Raw genomic sequence first — 15,985 nt, forward strand, 5'->3', positions numbered from 1 at the left:
CTCCCTCCAGCCAGGACTGGGGTGAGATCCCCAGGTTGCTTCGTCGGTGGGGAACCCCGACCTTAGGTGCGTCAGTCTTCTTTCTCGCCCCCTTTTTTTTTTCTTACGTATGTATATATATATATATATATATTTTTGGGTGATTGTTGCTAATTTCCTTCGTCCTCGTGCAGCTAAACGAAGACCGAAGTTGAAAAGCAGGTACAAGGAGCGCGTTGAGGCGGCCATCACTTATTCCCAATCCATTGACAATTGGGACGACTTGGTAGACCCGAGGACACTCGCTTTCTACAACCTCGGCCCCGATCCGTCTCCCTACGTCTTACGAAGCCTTGATATCGAGGGAAAGAAGAGTAAGCTTCTAAGTTCGTCGGTCTTGACCCTGAGGCTGTACTTGTTCAATTTACTCTTTCTCTTACAAATTTTTCCCTTTTGCAGAGATGACGACGAAATTCAACAAGGGCATGTATGAAAAAATGAGGTCCAAGAAAGACGAACCCTTGTCGAGCCTTGGGAAGAAGGTGGTTCGAGTGAAGGGCAAGGTTGCTTCCGTTACTCCGACGGTCTCGACCACACCCGTGGTTTCGGGTGCCGAGACGACGAGGACGGCTTCTCCGGCCACCTCAGTAGAATAAATTCCGACACCTGCTTCTAAGAGGCCTCGTACATCGGATAAAGAAAAGGATGCCACCGGATCGTCCACTATTTGGGGTGACGGTAGGTTGGCAACGGATCGGGCTCGTGGGGTCGTGAATGCCGAGGACCTGAAGGTGCTTTCAGGCTCGACTCCAGCTGAGTTGATGGGTCGTCATATCCATAAACTCGTCCAGGTAAATCGTTTGTTTCTCATGGCGCCTTTACACATATGCCTCTCTCTTTCTTATTTATTCTTTTGCATGCCCTTTTTTTTTCTTTTTAGGTGTTGAGGGAAGCCGTCCATTTTTCAGTGGAGTATCAAGCTCAGGAGGCCAAGGTCGAGTCTTCGCTTTCTCGGATCAAAGTCCTGGAGATGGAGAACTCGAGGCTGAAGAGGGAGCTGACAACTGCGATGGAAGATGTTCACCAATATAAGGACGAGGTCAAAAAGCTGGGCGACGATCTTAAGGTTGAACAGCAGCTGGTTCTGGAAAAGGACGAGCAGCTCGCAGCCGCGAAGGAAAAAATCAAGGTCGTCGCCTCTAGGGCCATCGAGGGCTTCCAGCAGACTGAAGAGTACAACTCTGTGCTCTTCAGCTGGTACTTTAAGGGGTTTGAGCTCTTGAGGAGGTATTGCATCAAGCATCCTTCCGGGGTGGATTTGGAGGCGCTGGATATGGAGGAGGTCGACAAGGAGATCTCTGCTGACGAGGCTGCCCTAGCCGCCGTCGCCGAAGCTCCTGAGGACGTTCCTGATGCTCCCGTCAACGATGCCCCTGCCCTAGATGCCCCAGCTGGAGACGATGCCGACCCGGATGTCTGAACCTGTCATTAAAAAGTTTTTATTATATGTATTTTTTTTGAGGTGCCTGACATGTTTTTCAGGCTCAATTTCTTGGACAATTAGAAATTTTCATGTGTATTTTTAGCCCAGTGTTTATGGGTTTTTTTTTTTTTTTTTTTGAACAATGGCCTCAGGTTTTGGGCTTTTATAATATTACATCTACTTGGATACATTCTGCTATAAAATTTTTTTTCTGTATCCGTCAGTAATGTTCGCCCACTGGGTGGGAAAGTTATCACTTAAGCCTTCTCCTGTACTTAGGCGTTTTTTTTTTCTTCGTCAGTGATATGTCTCCGTCTACGCGGAACCTCATTACTTAGACAAAAGTTCTTGGCTTTTGTATTCGTCAGTAATATACTTCCGTCTATGCGGGATCTTATTACTTAGACAAAAGTTCTTTGCTTTTGTCTTCGTCAATAATGTACATCCGTCGATGCGGAATCTTATTACTTAGACAAAAGTTCTTGGCTTTTGTATTCGTTAGTAATACACTTCCGTCTATGCGGGATCTTATTACTTAGACAAAAGTTCTTTGCTTTTGTCTTCGTCAGTAATGTACATCCGTCGATGCGGAATCTTATTACTTAGACAAAAGTTCTTTGCTTTTGTCTTCGTCAGTAATGTACATCCGTCGATGCGGAATCTTATTACTTAGACAAAAGTTCTTTGCTTTTGTCTTCGTCAGTAATGTACATCCGTCGATGCGAAATCTTATTACTTAGACAAAAGTTCTTTGCTTTTGTCTTCGTCAGTAATGTACATCCGTCGATGCGGAATCTTATTACTTAGACAAAAGTTCTTTGCTTTTGTCTTCGTCAGTAATGTACATCCGTCTATGCGGAATCTTATTACTTAGACATTTTTTTTTAACTCTCCGATACTTGGTACCTGTATGAGCACATCATTTGAATCATCATTTCATTAATTTTCAGTAATTAGTACATTCTTGATCTATGTCTGTTGGTGGTACTTTTTCAAGTTTTCTATGTTCCAAGGTCGCAGGAGTTTTTGTCCGTCCAGGGTCTCCAAGTGATAGCTGCCTTGTCGGGAGTAGTGCATGACCTTGTAAGGTCCTTCCCATGTGGGGCCAAGTTTTCCGTGGGCGGGGTCTCTAGTTGCAGTCGTCACTTTACGTAAGACGAGATCGCCAATTTCTAGTCTTCTGAGCCTGATCCTTTTGTTGTAGTATTCAGTCATCTTACGCTGGTACTTCATCGTCATGTTCGAGGCTTTGTCCCTTACCTCGTCTAAGCAATCCAGATTGATTCGAAGCTGGTCGTCGTTGTTCTCCTCGCGGAAGACTTCTCGCCGGGTGCTGGTCATACCCACCTCGACTGGATTGCGCCGGTGCCATAAGTGAGCCTGAAAGGCGTCTCTCCCGTGGGGGTTCTTGCTGTCGTCCTGTAGGCCCACAAGACATTGGGCAATTCTTCTGGCCACGAGCCCTTAGCTTCGTCTAGTCGTGCTTTTATGATCTTGAGCAGCGTTCGATTAGTTACCTCCGTCTGTCCGTTAGACTGTGGGTGCCCAGGCGACGAGAACTTATTCTTGATACCCAGTCCCGAGCAAAAGTCTCTAAATCCCTGGCTGTCGAACTGTCGGCCATTGTCTGAAATGATCGTTTACGGGATCCCGAACCTGCAAATTATGTTTCTCCACACGAAGCTACGGATTCTTGCCTCTGTGATCGTTGCTATTGCTTCTGCTTCAACCCAATTAGTGAAGTAGTCGATAGCGACGAGCAAGAATCGTACTTGTCCTTTTCCCAGGGGTAACGGACCGATGATATCGATCCCCCATTGTGCGAATGGCCAGGGGGAGGTAATCGTTGTCATCTTCTCTGCTGGCAGCCTCTGGACGTTCCCGAACCTCTGGCACTTATCGCACCTCTTGACGAGCTCCATAGCGTCTTCTTGCATAGTTGGCCAGAAATACCCTGCTCTAATAACCTTACTTACCAAGGATCTGGGCCCAACGTGGTCCCCGCAAATCCCTTCGTGGACTTCGTGGAGGACGTACTTAGCTTCTTCCTCGTCGAGACACTTCAAATAAGGCAAGGAGAATCCTCTTTTGTATAAGGTATCATTCAAAATTGCGAATCTGGCCGCCCTTGCTTTAATCTTCCTGGCCTCCATTGAGTCATGAGGGAGATGTCCGTCTTGAAGATATGAGACGATCGGTTTCATCCAACCACCCGTGTTCTGGATGGGGAATACCGGGACTTCCTCGATGCTAGGGTATTTCTGAATCTCCATGAGAATCTCCTTGTTCGTTGGTTCTTCTATAGACGAGGCCATCTTGGCAACCTCGTCTGCCTCTGCATTTTGGTTTTTCGGGATCCTAACGAAATTCAACTTGTCGAACCCATGAGCTAGATGCCTGACCAACTTAAGGTACTTCTGCATCCTTTCTTCCTTCGCCTCATACTCTTCCCTGATCTGCCCTATCGCTAGTTTCGAGTCACTCTGAATGAGCAAGTTCTTAATCCCGAGAGCATTGCCAAGTCTTAGTCCCGTCAGTATGCCTTCGTATTCAGCCTCGTTGTTGGTTGCCGGGAATTTTAATTGGACTCCATATTGGAGTTTTTCTCCATTGGGGGTGTTTATAATAATCCCTACTCCTCCCCTCTTTCGGGCTGACGATCCGTCAGTCTGAATCGTCCACTGTTCCGCCTCGTCCATGCTGTCACCATCGTCTGGGAGGGTGAATTCTGCTATAAAGTCTGCTAGAGCTTGTGCCTTGATGGCCGTTCTGGGATGGTATTCGATGTCGAACTGGCTGAGTTCGATTGCCCACTGGACCATTCTCCCAGCTGCTTCAGGCTTGCTCATGGATTTCCTGATGGGTTGATCCGTCATTACAAGGATAGGGTGTGCTTCGAAGTATGGTCGTAGCTTTCGTGAAGCCACTATTAGGACGAAGACAATCTTCTCAATCCTGGGGTATTTGGCCTCTGCTCCTTGGAAGGCTTGGCTGACATAATAAACTGGGAGCTGCTTCTTGTCTTCTTCTCGGATTAAGGCAGCACTGACGGCTGTGGGTGAGGCTGCTAGGTATAAATAAAAAATCTCTCCTGCTTTTGAGGGACTCAAGACGGGCGGGCTGCTTAAGTAGCGCTTGAGTTCTTGAAAAGCTGCTTCACACTCGTCAATCCAGGAGAAAGCTTGCTTCAACGTTTTGAAAAATGGGAGGCACTTGTCCGTCGCTTTAGAGACGAACCTATTTAGTGCAGCTATTCTTCCCGTGAGCTTTTGGACATCTTTGATGGTTCTGGGGGATGCCATGTCGAGTATCGCTTGCACCTTCTCCGGATTTGCTTCTATTCCCCTTTGGGATACCATGAACCCTAAGAACTTTCCTGAAGCTACCCCAAAAACACACTTACTAGGGTTGAGCTTCATCTGGTATCTTCGGAGGGTATTAAATGTCTCTCCCAGGTCGTCCAGGTGAGTTAACTCTTCTTTGCTCTTGACGAGCATATCGTCCACATACACTTCCATATTTCTTCCAATTTGCTTGTTAAACATCTTGTTCACCAATCTTTGGTACATTGCTCCTGCGTTCTTCAGTCCGAAGGGCATTACCTTATAGCAGTAGAGTCCTTGGCTTGTGATGAATGCGGTTTTTTCCTGATCTTCCTCAGCCATCTTTATCTGGTTGTAACCTGAAAATGCGTCCATGAATGTTAGTAATTTATGTCCAGCCGTAGAGTCCACCAACTGATCTATCCTCGGCAGGGGAAAACTATCTTTTGGGCAGGCTTTGTTTAGGTCCGTGAAGTCTACACACATTCTCCATTTTCCATTTGCTTTCTTCACTAACACGACGTTGGCCAGCCATTCGGGATAATAAACTTCTCGGATGAAGTCTGCCTGCAACAACCTGTTGACTTCTTCCATGATTGCTTGGTTTCGTTCGGGGGCAAAGACCCGTCGTTTCTGCTGGACGGGTTTCTTCTCAGGATCTGTCTTCAACTCGTGCTGGATTACCTGGCATGGTATGCCCGGCATATCTTCGTGACTCCATGCAAATACGTCCAAATTTCCTTTAAGGAAACGGACGAGCTCATCCCTCATCTCGGGGCTTATAGTTGTACCTATTCTCGTCACCTTCGAGCTTTCCCCCTTAACGAGTTCTACCGTTTCTAGGGCTTCCATGTTGTCTTCTTTTTCTCTTTCAATCGTCCATGTGTGGTTTTCTCCTGCAGCCAACACGGCTTGATAGCACTCTCTGGCTAAGACTTGATCTCCTTTTACCTCACCGACCCCTTCTTCAGTCGGGAATTTTATCTTTAGGCAGTAGGTGGACGTTGCTGCCCTCCATTGGTTGAGCGTGGGCCTTCCAATGATCACATTGTACGAAGAGGGACAGTCTACAACCAGGAAGTCCAGATGACGGGTCTGCTGCTTCGGGTAGGCGCCTATCGTGACTTTTAGTGTCACAATGCCCTTGGCGTATACCTGGTCACCGCTAAAGCTAACGAGGGGGGACTCAAACGGACGCAATTTACCAGGACCTAGTTTCAATTGTTGGAAGGCCGATAGGTACATAATGTCTGCAGAGCTACCGTTGTCGATGAGAATCCTTTTAGTATTGAACCCTTCAATTGTGAGTGCTATCACCAGAGGGTCGTTATGGGGCTGCCTGACTCCCCTCGCGTCCTCTTCGCTGAAGAATATATCTTGGTTCGTCCGTCTGTGTTTCAACGGGGGTTCCATGTGGACACTGTTTACTTGTCTCTGGTATGTTTTCCTGAGGGACCTGTACGACCCCCCCATGAAAGGTCCTCCTGCTATCGTGCTTATCTCCCCAATTACTTCTTGTGGTTGAGATCGGCGATTCTCGTTTTTGGACGAGGGTTCTCGTTGGCTCGTGTCACCCTCCCTGAACCTGCTGGAGTCCCCTTTCTTGAAAAACTTCTGAAGTTTTCCTTTCTGTATCAGTTCTTCTATCTGTCCCCTCAGATCTCGGCAATCTTCTGTGTAATGGCCGTGGTCCTTGTGGAATCGGCAGTATTTGCTCTTGTCCCGTACACTTGGTGACGAGTGCAAGGGCTTTGGCCACTTTAGGTGGTGTTAATCCTGGATCTGTGTCAAAATTTTGTCAACAGGCATAATTAGGGGTGTGAATTTTACCGGTCGTGAAGCTTTCTCGTCTTTCCATCTGTCGGTGTCACCTCTCCGACGGCTCGGACGCTCCCTCTTTTGTCCCTTGTGTTCGTCTTCCTTCCTTCATTTCGTCTTTAGCTTCCCCTCGTCTACGATGGCTGCCAGTGCGTCCTCAGCGTTCATGTACTTTTGAGCTTTCAATAACATCTCTGCCATCGTCCGGGGTGGATTCTTTGCTAACGAGATGACGAATTCTCTGGACTTAAGCCCTGCCTTAAATGTCGTCAGCTGGACCTTATCGTTTGCATCGTCCACCTCTAGGGTCTCCCGAGTGAAGCGTTTTACATATGATCGCAAGGTCTCCCTCTCTCCTTGCTTAATAGTGAGTAGATGATCCGCTGGTCTTTTGGGTCGTTGCCCCCCGACGAAATGGCACAGGAAAGCACTACTTAACTGCTCAAAGTTATCGATGGAAGAAGTGGGCAATCTCGTGAACCACTCTCGTCCAGCTCCCTTCAGCGTAGTTGGGAATGAGCGACACATGATCTCGTCAGGGGGATGTTGAAGGCCTAAGGTCGTCTTAAAGGTGTTAAGGTGATCTTGGGGGTCCTTGAGCCCGTCAAAAGGCTCAAGCTGAGGTAGCCGAAATTTCGCTGGTACCGGTCTTTCTAGGACTGCCATGGTAAAAGGAGAGTCTGTCGCTCTGACCATTTTATCCAGGCTTCGATCAGTCTTCTCTTTGATGGCGTTTCTTAATTCATCCATCTCCTTCCTCATCTCTTGGAGGATGTCGGAATGCTGCTCTTCTGGGGTTATCGTTCTCCGTCGGTCGCTCCTCCCATGGCTATCCCCTTCGTCTTCTTGAACAGCTCTTGACCGGTTTTCTTCTTGCTGTAACCTCTGTCTCATCTCCTGATTCTGTCTTGTAAGTTCTTCGACGGTGGCTGCGAGATTCCGGACTTGCTGTGCCAAGGCCGCTGAGTCTTGGTTGGATTCCATCTGGAGCTGGTAGGAACTGCGTTCTCGTTGTATGACAAAGTCGTTCCCACAGACGGCGCCAAACTGATGAAGCAGTATCTCGTTGATTTGCTTGGACTCGTCCAGAAGGCTCCTGAAAGTACTCTGACGAACCTGTGGGAGCAGGAATTCACTCAAGTGGTCACCGGTGTGGTGCCTGCCACAACGCCTCCGATGATAAAGTCAGTATCGAAGAAGATAATGATTGAAATACCAGAAAAAATGATTCAGGTGGTGATGTTGTTTTTTTTATGTACCTTGTATTGGTGTTGTGAGGGTTTTATATACCCTTGGGGATTGTAGCCGTTGGAGTGTTAATGACTCCCTGATAACGTCTCTGGTGGAGTTGTGGATTTTAATGCGTTCCCGTCGGTTCGTCCAGCTGGTCTTGTAATGGTTGGAGCTTTATTGGCAGCATTGAATGCCATTAATTCTTTTTGATGACGCGGATACTGGTCATGTTCGTCCGTGAAGGCAACTTCGTCTATAATTATCCTCGTCAGTTCTGTATTCGTCAGTACCATCAATATTAATTCAAACCTTAGAAATGGTAACTATATTTTAGTAATTAATCTTTATTAACAAAATAAAAATAAAAATCAATCACAGACTGGTGTAAATAGGGGTTCTCCCTGCTTTGCTCTCAAACTTGAAGATGAGGTTGGTGTACCATCATATCATGATGTACCTGATTAGCAATTAAGTTGTAATTTTATTGTTTCTTGCATTAGTGCTCTGTTTCTTAAAGATTAGTAGATACTTTGTTCTGATACTGGTTCTTCATTGAAAAAAAAATTCTCATGTCAAGCAAAAATTTCAGGTGAGTATAACATACTTTGAAAACCAATTACGTGTGTGTTTGGCTCCATATTAAAAAGTCAACTTATTTTACTATTCAGCTTATTTTTGCTACTATTCATGGGCTTCATTGCATTTTTTGATACTATTCATAGGTTCCACAGTACTAGTTCAACTAATTTTTACCTTTGTTTATAGTACTTTCAGCAAAAAATTTTCAATTTCAACAAAAAGTTTTCAGTTTCTTAAAATTTTTCCTGAAATTGGCTTGAGTGAGTTTTTCATTGGAGAGAGCAAATTTCAGTTTTTCTCTGCTACTCCTTTATCCAATTAAAGGTCCGTTTGGATAGAACTTATTGCTAAAAACTAAAAACTAAAAACTGAAAACTGAAAATACTGTAGCAAAATAATTTTTAAATGTGTGAATAGTGATGCGGGACCCATTTTTAATGAAAAAGTACATAAACAGTGTTGTGAATAGTGTAGTGAACAGTGCCCGTCAGTGGTGAACAGTTTTTTTGTCCCTTAAAAGCTGAAAAGTTGCCAAAAAAAAAAAAAGAGCTGAAACGTGAACAGCCAAAACATAGACGCAGATAATCTGGATCCAAACACATTCTAAATCTCGTTTATGACACTTATATCTACGAAAATAATCCCTAAAAAATGAGAGAGAAGGCTAAGACTACCTAATTTCCATTGGGTTGAATCCCTTGTAGCTTCCGTACTTTCACCCTCTCCAAATTATCAAACCATTGAGGAGAGACCCAAATCAAACACGCTTTATTCTTTTGTGCGTCTTGAATTGGACTTGGAAATCATAGAATCTATCCCAAACCTTCAACTGGCCTTGAAGTTTCCAATATATTGGATTTGGTTGGCATCACAACTTATGGAAAGCTATTGAAGAATATCGGCTAGTGCAACTGGTTCATAGTAGGAATAGAGAGCTTGGTTCATAGTGTTTTTAAATATTGTTTTGTACTCAGTTTCTATTTTTTTTTTTTTGAGAGAGAGTTTTAACCTATGGTGTCCGCTCCTAATGATACTCTTTATCATCAAATTAAGATATCAATCAGTTTTTGATGCAGGCGGGGATTGAATCTCAAATCTCTTATTTAACAATTAGAGACTTTACCAGTTGAGCTAACTGGAACCCACGTTTTGTAGGTGGTTGGTTCCACTAATATTTTTCAAATTGTTACCAAAATCAGTATAAGAAAATTCCGTGTTTTGCGTTGTTAAAATATGGAGTGGTATCGTTCAATATCGATTTATACAGGGTCAATTACAGAAAATACTAGGCAAAACACATGGGAATTACCATTTTGATGTGATAGAGAAAAGTTAACAAGTTTAAAAAAGTTAATGGGTTAATTTTTTTTTTTCATCCAAATGTTAAGATTAAAAATGAATTTCTTAAATTTTAGTCTCAACCATAAAAGTGTTACTGCATGGTGGAATAGACCTATACCAAATCTCAATCCACAACGTTGTACCAATTAACATCAGGTATATGAGCTAATTGATAATTTTTATTGTTAATAATAATAATAATAATAATAATATCGATTTCCTTACTATTTGGTTTTAAAGGGATAATATATAAGCATATTATATTTCATTTAATTTGGGGAAAGTATTTTGAATATATATGTACATATATATATTAGACTCACTACACGCACTTTGCGAGTGCAATAATTTTCTTTTTGATTTATTTGTTTTTTTGGTTTAGTGTTATAATGTTTAAAAGTGATATATAAATAGCCGTGTGTGTTTTGTTTTTTAAAAAAAGAGACAAGAGAATGTAGAATAATGTTTAAAAATGAAATAGAGATAGGAGGCCAGAATGAAGAAGATAAAGAAAAAAAACTAAAACTTAGAAAAACTAAATTACTCTTTTAACTAGTTTGTGTTTTTTAATTTAAAATTATTTAAAAAAATGATAGAGATATTTAAGAGAGTTTAAGAAGTTGTGTGAGGGTATTTTAATACCTAAAAAAGTTGAAAACCAAACAGAAAATCATGTTATTAGTAATAGTATAGAAGATATATATATATATAAAATATTTAGTTCCAACATAGAAATTAGAATAATCACCATAATGAATTTTAAAATAATGAATTTTAAAATTTACCTTCAATTTTTGGGCCAATCAAGATTTTCAGATTTAGATCTCATGCAATTGTGTATTTCAGTTAGCTCAACTGGTAAAGTTTCTGATAGTTGAATAAGAGATTTGGGGTTCAATCCCCACTTATACCAAAAACCAATTGATGTCTTGGTCTAATGATAAATAGTTATCGTTAAGAGCAAATGTCATAAGTTAAAACTCTCTCTTTGAAAAAAAAAAAAAACAAATATATATATATATATCAACTTTTTAACTTCTAAATTCTAATCCGAATGTTAATACAATTGCACAATGCGGGATTTCAATCCTGTCTGAATTCTCATAACTTCTGCATGTTACCACAGACATATAAATTCTAGAACCAAGCAAGGACATGTAAAGACGTGTGATTAAATTGACTAATATATCTCTATATGTCTGCGTTCAACGAAGTGCTTAGTAAGAAACTAGACCATGTCAAGTGTCAACTCCCTTGCACAAAGGAGCATGCCTTAATTAAGCTGATCGAGCGTCATAGCTTACGGTTGCAATGTACGGTTGGAATATATGTGGCGTGTGAGAAAGAGATACTATATATAAAACTTGGTACGCATTTGACTTCATTGGATTCAATTTTTGTTAGCATCACCGTGTGCGCAAGGGTTTACACAGGACTTTATATATAATGTGAAAAAAAAAGGGTTGAGACAAGGTACGTACAGAGATCATGGGGAAGAATTGACTAAAATAATATCAACTTAAGCCTGTTTCTGCAGACAACAAACACTCTCCTAACTCTTTAGAGTGTAAACACCAAATCTGTTGTTTCAAGCCGCCATGCGTGCATGTCTAGCACAAGCAGCACACGACTGACTCATGAGGAAATACATATAGTCCACCACGATTGTTGATTGGTGAAAGTTGATACCTAACCTTACTGTTGTTGGATGGTCGGTCATTACTATAATGCAAGCTTGATGTCATAAAATAAAGATTAAATATGCATCATTAGCTAAATCGTTACTCATGAGCTTTTGGACTTTCTAGTTTCTCTTCCCATCTCTATCAGTGGGGTCGAGCTTAATAGATAAATAAAAAAAAATTAGAAAAGCATGAGTAAATAGTAGCAGTACAACTTGTACTGATGTACGTCACGTTATTGTCATTTCGAAATTAGTTTATTTGAGGAATTTTTTATTTTACATATAAATAGTAGCAGTATGACTAGTGTTGGCTGCACGTTAAAGGCACGTGCTGCCCAGTAGTGAGAAAATTAATACAGATTTTATATGTAAAATTGTGAATTTTGGTTCACCTAATTTGATTATATAAAAAAAAAGTCTAAAAATACAACAAAATATCACAATATTTTTACAATATCTTCATTTTTAGGATCCGAATAGGTATTTTTTTTTTATTTGAGAGAAATGCTACATTCATAACATTTTTAGAAAAAATTCTAAATGACAAGTTATTATTGGTTCTAAATTGATAACATTATTATTGTTATTCTCAAAACATTTATTTTTAGTTGTGGTTGGTCACAGTCTCATATTTTATTTTTTTATTTCGACTTGTAAGAAATTGATACTTCAATATTTGTAAAAATATTGTGAAATTTGTTGTGTCAGTATAACAATATATATGTCAGCTTACATAAATATTTAAAAGAAAAAAAAACACAAATTGATTACTGGGAAAAAAAAACTTTAGGCACAGTAGAAATTAATGTTAAAATGTTGTGAATTTAGCATTTTTTTTATTTGATCTATAAGAAACTGAGATCTCAACAATTGTGAAAATATTGTGATAATAATAAGTGTTGTAACATTTTCTCAAAACATTTATTTTCAGTTGTGGTTAGTCACAGTCTCATATTTTATTATTTTATTTTGACTTGTAAGAAATTGACATGTCAATAATTGTGAAAATATTGTTAAATTTGTAATGTCAGTATAACAATATATGCCAGCTTACATAAATATTTCAAAGAAAAAAAAAACACAAACTGATTACTAGAAAAAAAAAAAAAATTTAGGCATTGTAGCTACAATGCCAGTTGAATAAACCAAAAGCACTGTAGCTCCAGTGCTATTCATCAATAATAGCTTACCTATGATTTGTTGTGAAATTAATGTTAAAATGTTGTGAATTTAGCATTTTTTTTATTTGATATGTAAGAAACTGAGATCTCAACAATTGTGAAAATATTGTGATAACAATAAGTGTTGTAACATTTTCTTAAAACATTTATTTTCAATTGTGGTCACAGTCTCATATTTTATTTTTTTATTTCGATTTGTAAGAAATTGATACCTCAATAATTGTGAAAATATTGTAAAATTTGTTATGTCAATATAACAATATATATGCCAACTTATATAAATATTTAAAAGAAAAAAAAACACAAACCGATTACTGGGAAAAAAAAAAAAACTTTAGGCACTGTAGAAATTAATGTTAAAATGTTGTGGACTTAGCATTTTTTTTATTTGATCTATAAGAAACTGAGATCTCAATAATTGTGAAAATATTGTGATAACAATAAGTGTTGTAACATTTTTTAAAACATTTATTTTCAGTTGTGGTTGGCTACAGTCTCATATTTTATTATGTTATTTCGACTTGTAAGAAATTGACACGACAATAATTGTGAAAATATTGTGAAATTTTTTGTGTCAGTATAACAATATAAATGTCAGCTTACATCAATATTTAAAAAAAAAAAAAAACACAAACCGATTACTAAAAAAAAAAAAGACTAACTAAACCAAAGCATTGTTGTAGTTACAGTGCTACAGTGTATTGTGATAACAATAAGTGTTGTAACATTTTTTTTAAACATTTATTTTCAGTTTTGGTTGGCTACAGTCTCATATTTTATTATTTTATTTCGAGTTGTAAGAAATTGACACGTCAATAATTGTAAAAAAATATTGAGATCAAGAATTTTTTAAAAAACACATGAACTCAACCTAGATCTTTAAAACAAAGATTTTCAAACTCTTAACCATATTTTGCATCAAACACCATAGAACACATAATCTTGGATGGCCACAACAAGATCACATACAATAACGTGTACCAAGTTTAGCAAAGAATAATTTGTGAAGTGTGTGCAATTAGCAAAAGTTTGAGATACATGTGAGGTGATAAGTAGATAGTAATCAATCACAATTTCTACAAAATTCATCACATAAATTTAAAAGAGACTATCTCTTAAAGAGTTACATCATATAACTCTCATATGTCCTAAAAAATAAGCTTGCAATCATGTAAGTTTCTTGATTTGCCTCATAATGTACACCCCAATTTTATATGATAAAAACTTATTAAAAAAAATAACCAGGATAATGTACACACCAATTTTATTTGATTGATTTAATTATAGTCCAATAAGGTACACACCAATTTTATCATTTAAACCGAGGCTACACCTTGTGTTCTTTTTGTACATGTGCTACACTTTCTCGAGCACAAAATCTTACGATATACACTAAGGTGTTCATGATTGGCTAGTAAACAGTGGTGAGATGGTTATTTATGCATTTCTCAATAAGTTGAAGTCCAACAATCAAAAGCATGTGACTTCAAGATTAAGATCAAGTGATTAAAAACTATAAACATCTTCCCACACAACATGCACTACAATGCTCAAACTAGTAAAGTGTAATAAAATAAGCTCATCCAAGCTAAACAAGGTACATAAACATGTTATGTAAAGATAATATGACCAACCTCAATTACAAATCCATGATATGTAATACAAAACAAATAAAAATCTTTTTGGTTTAAAAAATATTTATGACCAAAAGCAAAAAGCACACATTATGCTAAATGAACTATGCAAAGCTATGCATGATAGTGCTTAACTAAGCTATAAAGGGTACACAAACAAGAAATATCAATTTCTTAATTAACCCATAAGTACATGTACAAAATAGTACATACTCACACAAAATCAGAAATAGCTTAGCACTTATATAACACATACTATTCAAGTTTATCCACAATGTCAAGCATGTTCTAAATTAAGAGAGAAATATTATAAATCATGTAATCCTCAAGAAAAATAAAACAAGACTCAAAATAAAATATTTTTGTTTTTTTGAAAATTTTCAATGTTTTTGGATTTTTTTAAAAAAAATAAATAAAACAACCAAAAACTAAAAGAAAACATATCCACAATTAATTGAAAGAATTAAATCAAGGACAAGTAAACAACACTCACCTTAGAGAATCTTTTCTCGCCCATATAGTACGAGTCTTCGGCTTTGTAGGTGAAAATCCATATGAAGCAGGGTGTATTTGAGAGATTATACCAATCTTCTAAGAAATACTAAGATCCTGCAATTTCCTTTCACAAGCTAACAAGCTTAAATTTTTCAAAAGCATATGAAATAGTTTATTTAGACTTATGGCAGGAGAAATATCATCACATATCCTAAATTGAAATACAGAATGTTTAAATTTCAATTTATGATAATTAAGACGAATGTGACCGGAGACATCACAAAAGTGACAAACAGGAACAAATTTAGGAACATCAGTATTCCTAACAGCAAATCTAGTCTCAGATTTTGGTTTTTGCTTCAACAAAGGACAATTTGGTCTAATATGACCAACAACACCACAAAGATAACAAGTAGGCACAAAAACATATTTATTATGCTCTCTAACAGTAGGTTTAGACATAGGTTTAGAAACTTCAGCGTCTACATCAGAACTTTTACCTTTGTCTAACCTAACAAAATAAGCCTTTTCTTTATAATTCCTCTTGAAAGGAGGGATATAAACTTTTTCAGCTTTAGGCTTAAAAGATCTGTTATCAACAACAGGCTTGGTACTAGTTAAATTTTCAATTTTAGTTTTAGATTCAACTAACTCTTGTTCCAAACTTTTCATCTTCTCATCTTGAGAGGAAATTTGATTTCTCAAAAATTCATTCTTTTTATTAGATTCATCTAATCTAACAATCAATTCATCTTTTTCAAGATTAGCCAATTTTAACTCTTCCTTAAATTTCTTAGCGATTTCAAAGATTTCAATAATTCCTTACGGAGAGTTTCACAGGTACCAATAAAATCAACGGAAACAATAGTGTCTTATTTATTCAAATCATCACAGTCAAAAACAGTAAGACACTTAAAATTGTCCATGATAACAGGGATCAATGATCAACTCTTAGATCAAAAGATCTAAACACTAGAGCTAACTCGCTCTGATACCACTTGTATGTTTTTAGACCCCTTAAAACATAATAGGATTAACCTAGTTATTTAGCCAAGTTATTAACTTAGGTAAATTAAGTAGATCTAGGTTAACACAAATATATCATATCATGTAAAGCAGCGAAAATATAAAGAACACAATGATATGATGACCCCGGAAAACTAAACCGGTAAAAAACCTGGGGAGGATTTAACTTAGCTATCCTCAAGGTAAAACTGAATTCACTATGAAAGAAT

Source organism: Castanea sativa, chromosome 8, assembly GCF_040712315.1.
Source record: "Castanea sativa cultivar Marrone di Chiusa Pesio chromosome 8, ASM4071231v1".
Taxonomy (NCBI): Eukaryota; Viridiplantae; Streptophyta; class Magnoliopsida; order Fagales; family Fagaceae; genus Castanea; species Castanea sativa.